The sequence below is a fragment of the Protopterus annectens genome, chromosome 1.part2, assembly GCF_019279795.1.
Source record: "Protopterus annectens isolate FY-2018-M chromosome 1.part2, PAN1.0, whole genome shotgun sequence".
Classification (NCBI taxonomy): domain Eukaryota; kingdom Metazoa; phylum Chordata; order Ceratodontiformes; family Protopteridae; genus Protopterus; species Protopterus annectens.
In genome coordinates, this window is record NC_056727.1 from 1,185,104,187 (window position 1) to 1,185,125,774 (window position 21,588).

Here is a 21,588-nt window from a genome sequence, read left to right on the forward strand (position 1 = left end):
TACTTAATACAATCAATAATACTTCCACCTACAAAAATAATTATCAAGAAACTGAATACACTAATGTTAAATTTCCTATGGGCACCTAATAGACCTAGGATTGCATTAAAGAAACATACTAATAGCTGGTCTCAAGGGGTATTTCTTTTCCAGACTTTAATTTATATACTATCTCTTCTATTGTAAAAGTTATTACTTTATTAATAGATCAGTCATATGTCGCAAAATGGAAAGATTATTGGGAGCTAATTAGTATGCACTTCATGAAAATCTCCTTAACACATAAAAATATGATTGTAAATAACTCCATGTTATGGTTACTAAAGGAATTTTGTACTTCACCTATTACACCTAAACATATGGTTTGTTACCCATTAAATATTATTATTAGCTATCGTAACTTTATATTCATGCACCCTAAGTATAGAGAATGGAATTTTATTGTATTCCCTATAATGTATACTCAGGGTATGCTTTTGTCATCTACTTCTGAATGAACTCATTTAGCTAAAGATAATGATCTAAAGTACTGGTATCAGTTGATATCTGATAATAAAGTTAAAAATCTAGATTTCTTAAAACAAGAATTTGATCTAAGAGAAACTTGCTGGTTAGAGGTTCAGACCTTTAGACAACATCTCATTAATAAAATAGATCTAATGTCTATAACAGTTAAAGAATCTATTCCAACACTGATTGATTACTTGATATTAAATTTACAACATAAAGTTTCTGATAAAGGTAAACTTTCATACATACATAAAATTATCAGACAAGAAACTTTTTACAGTGTAGATTCATACTGTAATTATTTCACTTCTATTAATGGGGACCCACCAAATCAACAAGACAAACAATATATATTGGAATCTGCTTATAGAACTACGTCTTCCATTGTCTGGAGACTTTATACATGGAAATTTTTACATAGATCTTTTTATACACCTATGATGATGAATAAAATAAATAATAAAGATAATTTATGTAAGAGAAGTAATGTAGAAATTAATGCTGACTGGGCTCATATGTTTTATGACTGTATAAAATTGAAAGAATACTGGAAGTCAATTAATGAATTTTTGCAGGCTCTTTTTACAGATAATTTCATTATTTCTAAATCTCTTATATTATTCAACACACCTGTACCTCAAAGTGTTAAAAAGGTTAAGCTTCCCTTGTTATGGTCTATTCTAGCAGTGGCTAGGAAAATAATAACAAGAAATTGGATTTCAGATACACCTCCTTCGTTCAATGAATTTAAAAATGTTATGAATATAGTGTGCCATATGGAAATAAACACAATTAGGACAAGAACAACTAGAAAAACATCTTATTATATTGTATGGGATAATTTACAAAATTTGTAAAAAAAATTCTAATTTCAATAGCACGGTATTTTAGTTTAATTATTGATCTGATTGTAGTGGATGTCTTTGTAAATACTTTAGTTGTTTTGTTGAATATTATAATAATACCTATTTTTAATTACTTGTATAAAATTGTTATGATATTTCTCTTATATGTTAAAACAATAAACCTGTTTTGAAAAAAAAAGAGAATGAGGCAAGAATGACCTGTAAATAGCATAAGGGTTTGCTGAGTCATGAATGCTATATGAGGTAGCTGCAAAAGAAGGATGATGAAGCCAGATGGGTAGTGAATGAAAGTATGGAAATATCTTAGACATTGGCTTATACCAATGGCAGCTGGTGACTTCAAATTAAAGGGGGGCTGCAAGAGACAGCTGAATGGGTGAGGCCAATGGGAAGGTGTGTGGCCAACTAGAAAGGGGTGGAGCTATGCTCAAAACCACAACAATTGGACATTTAATTAAATAAGCTGCCCTGAGTGTCAAATCATCATTACAAGAGTCCAATCAACACAAAATGAAGTGTAGAAGAAAAAAATATTTCAATGCATTGGCTACATGACAACTTACTTAATATCTAGATGGAAACACAAAGGTTGTGAGGCATGAAAAAATAAATTGCTTTTTAAATACATTACTGGAAAGCCAGTCAAAATCAAGTATAAAGAAAGCAAGCAGCACTCAACTCAAACCACTTCTTCTTGTACTGAAGTTCTAATTATAATATATATTCAGTTTTATAAAATTACCAAGTAACATGCTGAAAGTAGCAATCTCTGTGATACCCCCACTTGTAAAAATGTTTCTTATCCAAAAAAGACCTGCTGCCTGAGAACTATCTACTTGTTTCATGGAGAACACATGATCAAAGTAAAAAATGAACAGCGAACAAGAAACAAGCTGAAGATAAATTGCTTAAAGGATTACTGCACAAGTTATGGACCACACATGATAGATTGGCATTCTGTTTAGTTTACGGTTACGGGTAAAGCCTGCAAAGATAACTGCAAGTCTCCAACAAATGCAATGAGCTTCTGAAAATATGCATTTCAATACCTAAGGCTTACTCTTTATCTAATTATGTAAATATTCTCTGCATGGCAACAATGAAAAGGCTTTGAAAGTTGGTAATTCTTTAACAGTATGCTTATTAAAGCTTACTTGCATCTTACAATCTCCGACAAACTTACCTGATGGTCATTAAAGCATTACTACTTTAATACAGAGCAACACGGCACTGCAACAGCATACATTTTCTGAATAATAAAAAGCATAAATCAACAGTATAAAAATATGACAGAAAACTAGAACATTCTGCAAAATCAAGGACAGATGAAAAGCCATGGTCATACTTGTGGTCTACCTTGGATGGGGGAATACTCTGCACACTTACGCTGCATAACTGCTCCTTGCCTTGCTTGGACACATCCAGAGCCACTGCAATGGGGAGTGGAATGCAGCAAGTAGGTCACAGTTTAAAATATCTCTGGCTGACGGTGATGGCTCTGACAATCATACCTCTCAACCTCAGAGCAAGAAATCTGGACAAAGCCATAGATAGAAGTGGGACACAGGCCCAAAAATAAAGACATTTTTAAATATTGCTCTTATAAACTTAGAAAGATAATAGAATAGTAATAGGTCTTGCATTTGTATGAATTTTTGAAGGGTATGAAATCTGAAACCCAAATGTCTGCCATTACTTTCTAACTTCAATCTTTAATGATTTGCTACTAATTTGCCAGAAAAACACAATTTTATGAAAAACAGACCAAATATGTTATGCAAAAATATAAAAATGCCACACAATACAGCTGTGAACCTGTCAAATAAGGGACACCTTTTTAAAATTAGTACTGTTAACTTGAGCAGCTGACAAAATAAGAGGATCTAAATGCATTTCTGAAATAAAAGTAATCTATAACTCTGATCATTACAGTTATTTATAATTGTAAACCCTCCACGTTTTCTTCCAAAATCGCCATTTTGCAGAGGGATTATTAAGGGGAAAGCAACATTTTGAGCCAAAATTGGAGACAGTTGAGAGGTTTGGATATTCCTAATTCTATAAAGCGATTTATTTACACATATTTCTCAACCTCTTAATGCAGGAAATTTGGATATGACCAAATATATTGGGGGAACATACAAACAGTACTAAAAAGACAGTTGATAGAATAACAGGTCTTGCTTTAGCATGCATTTTTCTGAAGGTTATGACGTCTGAAACTCAATGTCTGTCATTATTTAGTGACTTCATTCCTAAATGATTTGGCAGAAAACCACAAATTTTATGAGGAACAAACCAAAAATACGAAACAAAAATCTATTCATTCTGCAAAATTCTGGACAGTTGAGAGGTATAGTTCAGCCGGGGTTGTCTGAGTTTGCTGCCCTTCTCCCTCCTCACAAAATCATGGTCAAATGGAGCGCTCCCCCTGCAGCCATTCCAATGTCCCATTCTTTGGTTATTTCACTCCACTGCGGGCGATGCAGTCTGGTGACTGTCTGGTTTGTGCGGTCGTCACCGCACAGATCTCTGGGTTGGAAGGGAGGAGTTTACTCCCTTCCCTATCCGGACTGCATAACTGAGCAGTCTGGAGCTCAGGAATGCCTGAGCATGCGTGCTAAGTGTTCTGGTCTGCCTAACACAGCAGACAGGAACTTAGCACGCATGCGTGATGTCCGAGATTTTTTTTTATTATTTTCGAATTTTATTTTATATTTATTTTTTCTACGGGGACTGCGGGACTTTATTTCACAGGTGGGAGGGCTGCAGTCCCGCAGTCCTATAGCACGAGCCACCCCTGGTTTATGCAGATAATTTCATTTTAGTGACCACAATTAAAATTTAGATGAAGGAAGTAATAATAAATGTGTAATATGGAGTAACAAAGGTAGGTCTGAAAAATTAAATGTGGAGGTATTTACATTTTATTTTATTTTCAGAACAAAGAAATATTTAATGTGTGCATTGTTTATGGAGAGGTGCTGTTTTATGTAGAGAAGGAATGGAACAACATAAGTCAAAAAGCTAAGGACATAGTAGCTTTATGAAAAGATTTTAGAATATCATCCAGGAAAAGAAATGTCTGTCTGTCTATCTATCTATTCTATCTATTTCTCTGTCTATCTATCAGATAGCAATATTGGGATACATGGTAAACTTTATAATGTGGGGAAACTTTATAATGAGAGAGGTAAAAGCCCTCCTGACTAGTTAACTGTTCTGCCTTTAATATTTTTTCACTTGCATTTTGTTTTGGTAGAGATAATGAAAGATGAAGAAGGCCTCCATGGGGAATTTATTGTATGAAAAATATAAACGCTGTAAAGAATGTCTTTATAAAAAGTAATAGGAAGAAAGGAGAGAATGGTAATATGATGGAAGAATATGAAAGTCAAGTTTTATATAAAAAGGTAATGCAACATATATCACAGAAAAGTGAAACCTTGGAACAAGAAAATAATGAAAACAATCCCACATTAATCTTAAACTGTTTAAAGAACTAAAGAAAAAAAGGATATTAAATATAGAAATGCATATGAGTGGGGGCATTTTATCTGGAGACTTTTTATAAACAGACTTCCAGGTAAATGAAAGCTGATTTGTGTATAGAACTGTTCACAAGAGATGATTGATTAGGAACTCATCTGCAGGTGAGGTCCAATGTCATGCTCATCTTTCATAGTTTTTTCCCTTTCCCTGATCCAGGATTACGCATCTTCCTTCCCAGGGATGTTACTACACTCCTTGTATAAAGAGGATCCATCTCATGCCATTCTCACTTATTTATGAAACTAGGATCTCCTGGCATGACAATCCTTAGACTTTCCTAGGGATAACCCCAGAGGGCCTTTTTGATCTTCTGGACAACAGACCTGTTCTAAGTATAATTAGACTCCTGCAACCTGTTCTGCACAATGTGAGAACAGGTATGCCTAAGAATACACTTCCAGAGACATTCCGTGATGAACAATAATGAGCACTAGAAGGTGAGTTAGAGGTAAACTGGTAGCAGCCCTAGTCCTTGGATGCCAATAAAAGTATAAGGTGGGTGAAAGGACCTGTACTACAACACTGAATCTACTCACATATCTATTATTAAGATAATTTCCTTACACATACTAGTACTACAACAATGAATCTATTCACACATCTGTCAAGATAATTTCCTTACACAGACCTATACTACAACATTGAATCTATTCACACATCTATCACATATACTCTTTGAGAAGATACCTAGAGCTTATTTATCAGGATGGGAAGTGGGCGATCTCCATGGGTCAGGTTGCAAAACACACTGCAGAATGTCAGTTGTAAAACTTGCCCTTCCCCTGGAAAGGATATTTAGCATGTGATGTTTGAAAAATATTAGGATTAAAGCTCAAGTATCTGCTTGCAGAATGTCCTGTGTAGGTACTCCACCAGTATAAACTGTGTTACCAGATTGTCCTGTGTAGGTAATCCACCAGAATAAGCTGTGTTACCAGATTGTCCTGTGTAGGTACTCCACCAGTATAAGCTGCATTAGACAGATTGTTCTGTGTAGGTACTCCACCTGTATAAGCTGTGTTAGCCAGATTATCCTGTGTAGGTACTCCACCAGTATAAGGTGTTAGACAGCTTGTTCTGTGTTGGTACACTAGCAGTATAAGCTGTGTTACCAGATTGTCCTGTGTAGGTACTCCACCAGTATAAGCTGTGTGAGCAGATTGTCCTGTGGAGGTACTCTACCAGTACAAACCATGTTACCAGATTGTCCTGTGTAGGTAATTCACCAGTATAAGCTGTGTGAGCAGATTGTCCTGTGTAGGTACTCCACCAGTATAAGTTGTGTTACCAGATTGTCCTGTGTAGGCACTCCATCAGTATAAGCTGTGTTAGACAGATTGCTCTGTGTAGGTATTCCACCAGTATAAGTTGTGTTACCAGATTGTCCTGTGTAGGTATTCCACCAGTATAAGCTGTGCTACCAGATTGTCCTGTGTAGGTACTCCACCAGTATAAGCTGTGTTACCAAATTGCCCTGTGTAGGTACTTCACCAGTATAAGCTGTGTTACAAGACTGTCCTATGTAGGTACTCCACCAGTATAAGCTGTGCTACCAGATTATCCTGTGTAGATACTCCACCAGTATAAGCTGTGTTACCAGATTGTCCTGTGTAAGTACTCCACCTGTGTAAGCTGTGTTACCAGATTGCCCTGAGTAGGTATTCCACCAGTATAAGCTGTGTTACTAGATTGTCCTGTGTAAGTACTCCACCAGTATAAGCTGTGTTAGCCAGATTGACTTATGTAGCTACTCCACCAGTATAAGCTGTGTTACACAGATTGTTCTGTGTAGGTACTCACCAATATAAGCTGTGTTTCCAGATTGTCCTGTGTAGATACTCCACCAGTATAAGCTGTGTTACCAGATTGTCCTGTGTAGGTACTCCACCAGTATAAGTTGTGTTAGCCAGATTGTCCTTTGTAGATATTCTACCAGTATAAGCTGTGTTAGCCAGATTACCCTGTGTAGGTACTCCACCAGTATAAGATGTGTTACAGATTGTCCTGTGTAGTTACTCCACCAATATAAGCTGTGTTAGCCAGATTGTCCTGTGTAGGTACTCCACCAGTATAAGCTGTGTTACCAGATTGTCATGTATAGGTACTCCGCCTGTATAAGCTGTGTTAGCCACTGCTGCTCTGCCAGAGTGTCTTTGCAAAGTTTTTCTATATGCAATATAGGAAAAGGTAATGCAGGAAGTCAACTATTTGTGAGTATTCAGCTTAGGAACTGATTTACCTTCCTTATAAGCTGCAATAGAAATGAAAAGTTCCTAAGTCTTCCTTTAGTTCTTGGTTCTGTAGAGGCAGTATCTTAGTTGCCTGTGAACATTCAAGGAATGCAGTATTCTTTCCCTTCTATTCTGAAGATTGTGGAAAAAATATGACAACTGAATGCATAGGATTAATACTAAACTCTGTCACAACTTATGGTATAAATTAAGGATTTGTATATAAACTGACTTTATCCTTATGGAATATCAAGAAGGGTTGCTTTCAATAGTCTGTGCTGGTGGTAAAAAAGGATAAAGCCCTTTCCGTAGCCATGGTGACCTGAGTACAACTAGTTTGAACCTCTAATGGCACAGGCAGGCAGGATGAGGTATATCCTTCCTAGGGGAGGAATTGTAGTTCATACAAAGCTTCTGCCACTTCTCTGATTGCAGGGCTGCAACAGGGCCTCAGCTGGGCAGCTGAAGCCTATCATGATTTTGGGAGCTGTTGCCAGGAATACATGGGCAAGGCACCCATGCCAATGATGATAGAGCATGTCAGCACATGTGGGGAAGTAGGTGTGCATGAGCAAGGTGGTATATGTGTAAATATATATATATATATATATATATATATATATATATATATATATATATATATATATATATATATATATATATATATATATACACATACACACATGCATATAAATATACATATATGTAAATTTACTAGGGTGGGTGTGGGTGACATAGGCTGGCTTGCTCTTACTGCAAAAAACATTGTTTTTTGTTTGTTTTTTTATGTCTTATTTTTGCATATGCTGAGGTAATTTCTTGGCACATGCATAGTAGTGTGTTGACATCTGGTCGACATTGTGAACATCAATGTGTGGGTCCTTCAGTGAAATTCAGTAGACCCATATATGTATATACACATAAATACATCATACATACACACACACATATATATATATATATATATATATATATATATATATATATATATATATATATATATATATATAAAAATTAGTTCACTGTAGATAAATGTCTGGAGCTCAGAAATCCTCTAGGCTAAAACAACATAGGTGCAGTTTTCCATGTCAGGTATTTCAGAGTGGTAGTGGTATCTGTTTTAAAGGGAGTCTGTCAGTTTTTCAAGAAAAACATTTAAGTCCTATGCTGAAAACCTGCTCTTCTTTAGGCAGATGGTATTAGTTGAAGAGCCCCTTTGAGGAACTGTTTTATCTGCAGCAATGAGGCTGATTGGTAGGCTGATATGGCAGACAGTGACATAGTCAGTAAGAAATAGGTTAATTCTGCTACAATGAATAATAAAATGAAAGGCACTTCTGCGTATTGGACATCTGAATCCTCCACTGACACCAGAGTGAAATCCTATATCATTTAGTAGGATATGCAATTAGTAGTCCTCCTAGTTTCTCTAGTGGTTCTTAGCACAATCTCTGAAAATAGATGCCCAAAGGGCACCAGTGCTAATCATCAAAGATGTCAGTTAGGACCTGCAGATTTAAGTGCACCAAGGACCCTTTGAGCTAGAACAAAAGGCATATACCCTGAGGGAGTATTGTTGCTTTTTCATTTGACACCTATATCAAAGGGAGGATGAATGCTACATCTTACAAAAGGGGCGTCAGTACTATTTCTGGTTTCTTCTTCCTTACATTCTGGGGCACCGCAGGAAGAATGGGTTTATGAGGATAAGTACAGATAAGTCAATAAAGTAAGAACTGCTTAGGCTTTTTTGAGGGGGGGTCCTTCTTAGCTGTATGCTGCTCAGAATAGCAAAATCTATTTTAAGTACATTTTCAGTGAATAAGGTTTAGAAAGGCATCTTTGTCTGTCATCCATTCAAGTGGATGTACAGCTTCCTGCTTAACTGATCTGCTAGCACAGTCTGGTCACATTGGTCATGTCTGATTCTAAGCCAGTCTCCCGATCCTGAATATCCAGCCTGGAAAGAGGGAAGGAATGAGTTCCACCCTGATTGTTTGTGTATCCCATCAATGTCTGTTATTTGTTGCTTGGTATAATACCCCTTAGTCTCCAAACTGACTTGAAAGCCTGATGGCCAGGATCATTGCAGTTATTTTCTTGATGATGATGATGCAACCCTTGATATGATTCTTGTTCCAAGTGCCTTGAACTTTCAGATTGGTTAAATGGCTTTCTCAGCAGACTATGTATTAGTTAACAACAGCGAAGGGTTTGAGGTCATGTCCCTTTTCTAAAAAGAACATGTAAAGTGGTGTTTACCTGATTGCTTCATTGCAAGATTTCTTTCTTCTCAAAGAATAGAAGCAGGATGGTTTCCTCTATGGACTGAGTGTTCTGCTGCCAATTGCTCTGCAGTTTCATCATGTGCAGTATTGCAATAGGACCATGATGGCAACTAAGGATGACAACTAATGTCCAGGTTCCTCAGAAATTTCCTGCCTGGCATGTGGTCACTTCCATCCATGTCTAGGATAAACAAGCAAGAAAGGCTGCTTTGTACAAGAGGCAAAAGATCTTCTGTTGGTGAGAGTCTGTAAACACTTTGTGAAGACCACTGTCCTTGATGGCTACAGACTAGATTTGGAATGTTTCACAGAAAATCACAGGTCTTAGAAACAGCTCGTAGTGTAGGCTATGTCCAGAAAATGGGCATGTATAGAGAGTTATTCGTGTTTATGTAAGGATATACAGGATGCCTTACATTCTACAATGCACTGCTTTGCACCAGGAAGACACAAGGGTCAGTAGCTAACCAATAGGGTAAAGAAGTAAATTGGTTATGGTATTCCCAGTCCTTGAATCTGAGAAAGTATCTGTGGCCCCTGTATATTGGAATGTGTTGTTAATTGTGCTTCCAATCTATGGATGCTGTCAGGGCTTGAGAGACGAGAAAAAATAAGGTTTGCATCTTGAATGTTTTGATCTTTAAAATTTGCTTAATCTTGACATATTGAGTACAGGCCTCCAAGGGTCCTCTCTTCATGACACTGGAAAGATCCATGAATAAATTTCTTTGCTTTCCTTTCTCATTGAAACTTTGTTGCTGCCTCATCAACAGTCCCTGCAGTTCAGGTATCACAGAATGTCTTTGGTTTTCTGGCACAAGCAACATTCCCTGAAATTCTGGAACAGACAGGAACTATAGTCAATATATCAGGACAAAATCTAAAGCACATATGCCCCCTCTGTAATTTCTTTACATTTTCCTGGTAAAGAAATAGACATTACCCAACTCTGGGAGATGCAAATCAGAGTGATGTAAGCAGTGACTGGAATCTGGGGTGAGAGAGAATAGGAGGAAAAAATGAAACATAAGCACTGTTTGTCCCTGTCTGAATTCTGCCCCTCTCAGACGCCCGACTTCTCACTCTGGTTGTCTTACCACCTCTGTTTCTGAAAGGACTTTTCTTTCACTTGCCTGTCATTAGGCTGCCATCATTCAAAATGCCATTATTTGAATATACAGTTCTTTTATACTTAGAAGTAGGTGAATGGAATAGCTGCTTTGATAATTTATGTTTTTATTGTTTTCCTACAATTCCTTAAACTTCTCTGTGAGAGGGTCCAAAGAGCAATTATGTGTTCCAATGTTTATTAAAAAGTTCCACCTTATCATCTTTGTAGGGGTGGAATCCTTTGCCAAGTATGTCTCCAAATCATCGACTGTATGTCAGCAGCCTTGATTTTTGCATCTGCAGCATCATAATCACTTTTACTTGCATGTTTGCTTACCTACATAGCTGTTTAGGCAAGTTTAATTAGCTTTGTCTTTTGGTCTTCTTTGGGGAATCTCCCATAACATGCCTGCCATCTGCTGTAAGACTTCACCTTGGTACATATCAGTATGATAGCTCATAACTCTAAAGATCAGGATTGCTAAAGTTTAGGCCTTCTTCCTAAAGTGACCTAATACTGTACTGTCACAGTTTTTGGGAAGGGTATAATGAGCAAACACCATTTTTGACTATCCCCCATTCACATATGAATGGCTGAAATGTCACTGAGTTTTTACACAAGTACTTAAAAGGATTCTAGTGCCTATAAGAATATCCAGGCATTTTATGATGTGGGGGATGGGTGTCTGTTTCCAGGAATGATGTGTTAAAAACATTGGAGAAACTGCAAGTGGATTCTGGATGGTTGGGCCCAAAAAGTCTACATGTCTTTTCTAGGATGATGCTATCTCATTGGCCTCGCATAAGAAATAATCCATCATTAAAGATAAGGTCTCCCAAAAGGAGAATGAGAAAAAGGGGTTGAGGTGTCATTTCTACAGTGACAACTATCTGGAGCCAAGGTTTACATCCCTGGGTGGCTAGGCCTGCCACGGTAGTTCATTCATTACCACTAACTCACACACAGAGACATTGACCTCCTACAGGAAGGACTAATACAGACAAATAATGGGTGCCAAAGTCACAGCTTAAAATGTGAAATGTATAATATTAGTCTTTATGAAGTCAGTTACCCTAGGAAATGACTTCATTGATAACACGCCCCTAACAGTAGAACCAGTAGTCAGGGATTTGGGTATATATATGTTGACAGCAAACTGGCTTTTGACCAAAATGCATCTAAGGTTCATAGGTTCATAGGTTCATAGGTTCATACTAGGCTATCTGCCCGAGGGCATTTACAAGCCTAGCCCATAGTTTTGTGGCTTACGCCACCCCTTTAGTATGGGGTACTATACCCATTATTTTGCTGTGCCTCTGTTGAGCAGTGACACTGAGGTAATCCCTGGGGTATATCTGCGATCTCCCATCCATTGGTCAAGATTTCTCTTGAACAAGGCCAGCGAGGTGCTCTGGGTTGCTCAATTTATAAGCAAGGGCATGGCATGTAGGTCCATAGAATCAAGGCACCCTTGGAGCTCACTCTGATGGACTCTTTGCATATGCACAAAATGAATAGCATCAGAATTACTCAATCTAGGGATCTAAACTTTGCTTGCAACCTAAATAGGACATATTAAAGGGACAGATAAGTGGCTCAGAAAGTCCCCCTTCTCCGGAGCAGGCTTTCCCATCCATGTTAAGTGGAGGTCTTCCCTATACCTATTCAAGAGAAGCCTTGATCTATTGTTGGAAAATCAAAAATACACCTCAGATCTAGCATCTATGTTTCTAAAGGACACAGTCAAGCCTGTTAATCTTGTCTAGCTGACATGTACCCCTTAAAATGACCATTAGGGCTCACAAACTTGCAGAATACATTTGGGATGCTTGGCTAGGCTTATAAATGCCCCAGTGGTTTTTTGCCTAGTATAGACCTATGAGTCTATGAACCTGTATGTAGTAATGCCAGTACAGTATTGTTTGTATGTAAATACTATGTATACAGATGTAGACGATGACTGATGTTTTTATAAAAGATAAAGTAACCCTACTCCTCTCACTCTTCCTTTGATATGTGCCATGGGATTTTTATGCCCATCTGAGCGACCACCAGTTCAGGCAGATAAGACTTCAGTTTGACACTGCAGCCAAAAGACAGCACCTCATGTGTATAGTGCCCCCCCCCCCCACACACACACACACACACACACAGCAGCACACACACAGCAGTCTCAGTAAATAAATGAAGCTAAGCTCCTAATATGTGAAGAAAAGCCACAGCCTTCTGGTGATACTGAAGTGAACCCATGGACATGATCTTCCAGCATAAAAATGTTAGTGTGCTACCTGTTGAGCCACAGACCCTGCCGACTGAGTTAGTCACTTAAGGGAACTTCAAATGAAAGTTATCAGTTGATTTCATGGGTATTTCCCATTATACATTTTGAATAAAGAACATGTGAAACAAAATTATCATTTAGCACCTTCACTGTCTTTCTCCTTTTTCTTTTTCTTTGCTACTGACTTGTGCTGCTTGTATTACTCTTTTATGTTTGTCTATGTACCCATTCACTATATTCTCTAGAAAACTAATCTGTCTTGTCTTTTTGTTTCATTTCTTCTTTTGCCATTTTGCAGCTTCCTACAATAATCCCATAGCATGTCTCAAAACACTTTTCATCCCCACTACAGAACACACACACACACACACACACACACACACACACACACACACACACACACACACACACACACACACACACACACACACACACACACACACACACACACACACACACACACACACACACACACACACACACACACACATGCACATATACATGCACAATGATGACACTTCCTTTGCTTTCTTCTCTGTGACTTCTAAGAACTGGTTTGTCCATTTCAAGATCCATTGCATATGTAGACAAACTGATAAACAAAGAGCAGCTATTGAAGGCACATACCCCAAACGATGCTCTGCTGTTTAAAACGTCTTTATTAAGCGCTTTTCATCCAGATAGTGCTTGAACTTCATCAGATACATATTTTACTCAAAACCAACCATTTAAAAGAGTTAATGACCATACCATGTAATTAGTACACAAAATTACTTCCCTTTAACTTAAAGTGGTACACATAACATTTAAAATGCATTTAGTTAAATGAATACTCTCTAAATTTTTTTTTTAAATGTTTTTGTATATATAGTCAAATCACTTTGTTTCTACTACATAGAATGCACTCTAACCATAATAGAAAGTGCCTAGCATACATATCACAAATATAAAATCTATCTTTCCAAGCTTTTAAGTTTAAGTACACTTAAAATTGAACACATCTCATTTAACCCAGGGTAATGCCATGCGTCTAAACGAAGTTGCCGTAAGGAAACATATTCAAATGCTTTCCTACAAATCTCTAGTTGTCACCCATATTATCACAAATGTTCAGTAGTTAAGGGACAGCTAATAAGAGCTGCCCGAATGACAACATTAGATTCTGACTTTGTGCTTGGGTGTAACAAACTTAGAGACATGTTTGTCAAATGTGGATATCCTGATCAGATGATTTTACAATTGATGGAAGAAGTGAAAACAAAAATACAAACTGATATATTTATGCCCATTTTGATGTTTAGAAACAATTTAGAATTAACAATTGTTGAAAATGGAGGTGTAGATGAAAACACTGAAGCACCCCTTGTAAGGTATAAATTTATCACAACATACAGTGTAGATATGCTATATATAAGAAATATTATATGTACAAACTGGAATTTAATCAGAAACAACATAACTCTGAAAAATAAACTCATGGAAGTTTCCCAAATTGTCTTTAGAAGGGGCAGAAGCATCAAGGATAGATTAAGTAAAGGTTGTTCACAATGGGTTAGACAACCTATGATGCATAAGTGTAATATGTGCAACTACCGTAAATATGTAGAGACAGGCATAGGATTCCAAATAAGAAATAAAAAGTATCATTTGGAAAAGAAATTCAACTGCATATCAAGAATGGTGGTCTATTTAGAGTCTTGCCAAAGCTGTCCTGCATTCTATATCGGTAAGACTGACAGGAAGATAAAGGACAGAATATATGAACATGTTGACAGTATTAATAGACAAAAATAAGAGGATGCTTTAGCTAGACACAATATGGAAAATAGTGACCACCATTTTAAATTTAAATGTATTGACCAAGTGACAGTTGATGCTAGAGGAGGGCCATACTCATTGTGTTTAGAAAGACTTGAACTGTTATGGCAACTTCGGTTAGACACATGTCATTACCCTGGGTTAAATGAGATGTGTTCAATTTTAAGTGTTCTTAAACTTAAAAGCTTGGAAAGATAGATTTTATATTTGTGATATGTATGCTAGACAATTTCTATTATGGTTAGAGTGCATTCTATGTAGCAGAAATGAAGTGATTTGACTATATATACAAAAACATTTAAAAAAAAATTTTTAGAGAATATTCATTTAACTAAATGCATTTTAAATGTTATGTTCATAGGTTCATAGGTTCATAGGTAGGTACTAGGCTATCTGCCCAGGGGCATTTATAAACCTAGCCAGAGTGTGTCAGCTTTCGCCGCCCCATTGATTAATTAACTGAGCCTCTGTCAAGAAGAGCCAATGAAGTGATCCCAGGGGTGTATTTTCTGTTACCCATCCACTCGTCAAGGTTTCTCTTGAAGAGTGTTAGTGAGGGGCTCTGCCTGATGTAATTTGGAATTTTGTTCCAAAGCACGGGGAGTCTCTGTGACAGGAATCTATCCCTCCAGCATGTTCTATTTATTGTTGTGGTGAGGTTTAGCTCACTAGAGTGAGTGGCTCGCAGTGACTTGGATTTCTTTAGGTGGAGCATGCCCATCAATTATGAGTTGGACATGGCTTTGTAAGTCAAGCAGAGATCACTTCTGAATAAGCGATATGCCACTGAGTACAGCTGGAGTATTTCCAGTCGGGCTGCATAGGACATATGTTTGAGACCAGTAATCCTCTTGGTGAGGTACTTTGTTGGAAGTGTCTTGTGAGGTACATCCCAAATGTTGCATTGTACTCTATGATGGGTCTGATGAGTGACGAGTAGAGGGGCACTATAACCTCTTTATTTCTAGATGTGAACCCTTAGTAATTAGATGGGCTACATAGTAGGATTTCCTAACTACTTTGGCAATATAATTGTCAAAGGAGAGATTACTATCTACCTGGGTCCCCAGATCTCTTATTACCTCATCTGTATTAAGGGGGCTGCCACCTATGTGGTAATTCATGGGTGTTTTGTTTTTCCCAAATGGGATGACTATGCATTTTTTGGCATTTAGCTTGAGACCATGACTTTGATACCAGGTGTCCGTCTCAGTAAGGCCCTTTTGGAGAATGTCCGTGTCAGCCAGAGAGTCAATTATGGCTCCCAGTTTGCAGTCATTGGTGAACTTGGTTAGCCATAGTCATCCTTTGTTTGCCTGTACTTCTGAGAAGTATATGCCACACAGTAGGGATCCCAGGACCGAGCCTTGTGGGACACCACTTGTGACTGGTCTAGAGTCGGACCTGGAGCCCACTATTCTTACCATGTGAGTTCTGTCTGTAAGCCAGTTGGCAACTCATCTCATGATGTAGGGGTTTATGTTCAGGCTGGTGAGTTTTTCTATAATTCCTGAGTGGGGAATGGTGTCAAAAGCCTTGGCAAGGTCAAGGTAGGCTGTGTGAACTACCTTCCCCTCATCTATGGCCTTGGTGACTGTCTCGAAGAAGTCAGCCAGGTTTAGTAGGCATGATCTACCCGTAACAAAGGCGAACTCGGTCGGATCAAGTGTTTGGGGTTCCCAATGTCTTTGTTAATGAGTTCCATGATGATGCAATCCATAGCCTTTCAGACCAGGCTAGTCAGGCTTATGGGGTGATAGTTACCAGGGTCAGTTGTGGCCCCTCATTTGTGGAGCAGAATAACTGTTGCTGTGCACCATTCTATGGGCATGTAGCCTGTGGAGAGGCTGAGGTTGAACACTGTATTTAAGTGGGGGGTTAGTTCGTTCTGTAGTTTGTGCAAGATGCAGCCTAGGACACCATCTGGCCCCATTGATGCTGTGCTTTTGGCTTTTGAAAGGGCTGTTTTCACCTGTGCAACTGTGATTTCCAGGACACTACACTTTTCTTTTATTGTTGTGGGCCCTTTTGGGGGTGAGAGGGGGGTGAAGTTTGCACTGAATCTATCTGCCAGGATGTTGGCAATATCAGTGGGTTCAGTATATTTTGTGCTATTTTGCACTAGCTCAGAGCATATCTGCAAGTTGCCACTTAGATTCTTGACATAGCTAAAGAAGGCTTTGTGGTTATCTTTCAAATCATTGTCTATTTTTCTTTCGAAGTTTGCCTTGGAGGATTTTATGAGGGACCTTAGTTTCTTACTGATACTGATCAGGTTTGTCTTTCCTTCCTGGGATTTGCTTTTTTTTTAACTAGTTTCCTCCTTCTATTTTATAGCCTGTTTATGGGAAGGGTCCACCAGACTGTTTCCTTCTCTTAGGGGAGTGAGTCTTGGTTTTGCTGGGGATGGCATGATCCATGCATCCTTGTAGGTGCTCATAGAGTACATTTGTAAAGGTTCCTGCATTTTGGACACTGTTATCCTTTAGCGTGGGGGCTGTGAAACTTACCACCTCTGTCTTAAGTAAGGTGATGTTTGCTATAGAAAAGTTTTTCACTGTGGTTTCCTTAGTTGGAGGTGGTGGTGTGGTGTGGACATCCAAAGTGATTAGTTTATGGTCCGATCTAACCAGTGATGGGTTGACCTCTGGTGTGGAACACCTGTCACCCATGTTGGTGATGACCAGGTCCAATATGTTTTCACCTCTGGTAAGGGAGTTGACCAGCTGATCCAGGGCATTTGAGTTGATAAATTCCAGGAATAGCTGGACCTGGGAGTTTGTACTTGAGTAGTTTTCCCAGTTAATGGTAGGGTAATTGAAATTGCCCAATATCAGGGTGTTCGGTAGGACCTTCATGTTTTCCAGTGTCTCCAGAAAGGCAGAGTGGTGGTCCTGAGTCATGGAGGGTGATTTGTAGCAGGCTACAATTTGCATTGCAGATTTGCCTGATGTTAGTTGCACATGGATAATCTCGGAGTTATCATGCTGCGCCACTAACCTGGAGGTCTAGGTATCCTTGATGAATATGGATACACCCCCTCTTTTTGTGTTTCAGTCCATGTTCTGTGGCCAAAATGTGTGGTATGAGTTGTAGCCTGGTAGTGCTGGGGTGCTCTGTGGAGCCTTGAACCAGGTTTCAGTTACTGCACAGATGTCGATGATCTCCATACTGAGGAGTGCTTCGAGCACATGCATTTTGAAATTTAAACTCCTGGCGTTAAGTAGCCTAACCCTCATTTTTTTATTTGTGCTGTTTACGGAGGTGGGTTTGACTTTTGAGCCTATGCCTAAAAAAGGCACTATGGGGGCAGCAAGAGCCTTGGCCAGTATTCGAAAGCCTAGGGGTGATAAGTGCAAGCCGTCTCTTGCGAAGCAATGAGGCCTGTCGAGCATGTTGTCCCAGGCTGACAGACACTGGATCCCCTTTGAATGACACCAGAAGCTTAGCCAATTGTTGAAATTGATGTGTACCACTTTAAGTTAAAGGGAAGTAATTTTGTGTACTATGATCACATGGTATGGTCATTAACTCTTTTAAATGGTTGGTTTTGAGTAAAAAATGTATCTGATGAAGTTCAAGCACTATCTGGATGAAAAGCGCTTAATAAAGACACTCTAAACAGCAGAGCATTGTTTGGGGTCTGTACCTTCAATAGCTGGTCTTTGTTTATCATATGTAAATATATGACAAACCACATTGGGCATACTAGTGATCCTGTATTTACTTCAAAGCTGTACAAGTCAGGAGCTAATGCATCCAAATTGAAGCAGAATGGGTGAAGCCTCTTACATGGGTAAATTACTATGGCAATGACCCCTTCTTTAGCTGTGTGTTTTGGCTTGATTGTTTGTTTTCATTACTTCTTGCTTGTTATTCTTTGGTAAATAATTCACTGTATGAACGATTTGGAGATCATATCAGACTGCAGTCTTGTGTGCTCAATATAATGGTTTAGATGGATTGCATTTTGCTTTAAATGGGCTTCAGTGATCTGCCAAGAAGCTTTTCAGACTATTCCTTCTCTTGCTGCAACTTCCTGATGGCTTTCTGGAAAGATTTTCCATGTTAGCAAACATCTAAAAATGACAAACAGTGTAATCTTTAAATACACTTAATTTGAACAGAAAGTACATTTAAGCACACATCTGTGGCTTCATTGCCATGCCGTTGCACATTTTAAAAGTCCACGTGTCTTTGTTTTTACTGCATTCTTCCACTCATTAGTCTTTGGGAACAGATATGTTCAGTATTTTGGGTAACTAATCAAGCTATTTTGTGAGCCCTCGTTAGCACTGTGATCATCTGTCTTCCTCTTCTGAGCCCTTGTTGGACTTTTGAAACATATAGACTCTTCCATCTCTTGACAGTGGAAATGGAAATAACACCTGATGAATGGATGCTTAATTCTGTCCATCTTAAAAGACTGCAAAATAGCCTTTGTTTGTTTGTTACATTTTCGGTATCCAGAAAAGGTTGTTTTGAGTGACTCATACTCCCCACTCACTGATTGCCAGCCAGGACATTACAGTAGCAGGGCATGGAAAACTAAGACATGAGTGCATACTCCAACAGGACTGGCTGACTGGTAGGGCAAGTCTTAGACTTGTGATCGATAACGCATGTCAGCACCACTCCACCTGACAGTAGGTGTTCAGACATCATGATCTTGTTGACTCTTTCCTCCTGTGATGAGTAATCTGATGTCACCCACTCAGTTCCCACCACTGCCCAACTAACTTCTCTATTGTCTGTGCTCACTGTTCAGCCTTGAGAATTGGTTATTTTTTTTCATTTTATCATAGAGCCAGTTATAGTTGACCAAATTATTCTTGTAACATTAATATGGAGCCATCTGATGAACTATTAGCTGCCTGCTATGTTTTCCTTTGCTGTCAGAAGCAGTGTAATTGTATTATTAACCTTAATAAACATTTTAGGTTTTCTGATCACTATCTTGTCCTTGATGTTAGCCACTGATAATTAGATTTCCTATTCTAACCTCTGTTTGATATTATGAGACAGTATAAGTGATGCAAGAACAGGTAAGTGCATTGTATTTTATAAACAATAGTGCTGAGATCTCCTTGCTTTGACGAGGAACTCAGTAAAGAAGTAGCAGTTGGCAGGTTCTTGCATTGTATATGCACATCTTTCCATAATAGAGGTTATGTGATCTATTGGTCAGGACTAAAGCTTGAGAACCGCAAAATATGGATATCCAACCCAAATAAGACAACATTTTCCCTTGTATAATCATAGGAAAATACTTCGGTTTGTTTAGTTATGGAACTGACAGAAGCTAACAATTGATTAAAACAAAAACTGAGATGACTGTGTGTGTGTGTGTGTGTGTGTGTGTGTGTGTGTGTGTGTGTGTGTGTGTGTGTGTGTGTGTGTGTGTGTGTGTGTGTGTGACTAAAATCCAACTCTCTTTTTGGAAATACAGAGGGAAGGAAAGATGATATGATAGATAGATTGACAGATAGCTAGACAGACTGATAGACCGGCACATAGTATTTTACGCTACAGAAGCTTAGGAATCTGACTTCTATAGCCGTTATTAAGTCCACAGAATGAATAACCTGTTCCTTTACAACTTTTTCATTAAACACTAAAATGCATTGACTTTTTGGACAGTAAATCAGACTGAGACAGAATGTCCAATGAAAAGATGTCTGTGAACAGCTGGTGAACTATTATAACGTTTTTATGGATGTCACATCTTTTTTATGCTGTACAATACAACAGTAAAGCAAAAATGTTCTTATTAATGTTGCTGAAAATGAAAAATCAAAAATGATTTTATAGAAACAAATATTTAATGTAATAGATCACTTATGTTCCTTCCAGTGAAGCACATTTACACAGAAGTTTATTCAAGTCCCTTTGAGTGAAGCATAACATAAGTAGTGCATATCATTGTATTCTTTTCAGAAATTAATATGTTCCTGCATTATAATTTCTCATGATTATTATTTAATTATTTGATATATTTCCCTGTCTTTTCACCCTGCCAAATTCTATATTAATGGGTTCTGTCAAATCTTTCAGTAGCTTTATGAAATCTTTTCATTTCTTTATTATTAACAAAACACCATAAGCCTGAAAAGGCCCTTTGTATCTGCGTCTGTTCTTGCACACATTGTGGATACACTTGTATGCTGCTTATGTGTAAAATGCTGCAGATATTTTATCTTTCAAAGAATAAGGACCTGAATGAAATTATTGAAAAGGACAGATACATGTTTTCTGACTTGGCTTAAAACGCTACACTTTCCATTCACTTTGCTAATTTAATGTAACACATTCTTTTCTATTTACTTTCTCTATTTTTTCATTTCTAATCTTGATTATATTTCTAAGAACATAAACATCAATTCAGTATGACCTTCTTAAGGTATTAATGTCACCACGAATTTTACAACAGAGTGCTTATAACATAATTTTCATAACATGAAACTATTATGTTATCAATAAAACAACTAAACATTTTTTGTTTCAAATGGCATCTTTTACCTAAATTGTTAAAATGCACTCGTAGCCATGAAAGGAGCACTGAAAAGTATCTCGTAATTGTCTGCTCAAAGATAACTTCACTTGGAGGAACATTTTTTTGATAGCAGTTCATGAGCTTCCTAAGTCAGACTATATGATTTTTATCATTGTTTTATTGAATTCTCAAATAATAACTAGCTGGTAACTGTGGGAAATGTCCGCCAATACAACAGGTATTCCAAAAATGTTTACTGAAGTATTTGACTACAAGCCTGAGAAGGACATAATTGCTCAGTGACTGACTCAGTGATGCCTAAAATATGATTTGAGTTTTTTTTTTTTTTTAATTACAAAAGTCATAGCAATACTTTCAGAAGGCTCACTGTTCACTCTGCAAGAAGAGTTCTTCAATCTGCATTTATTAGCTTGGAAT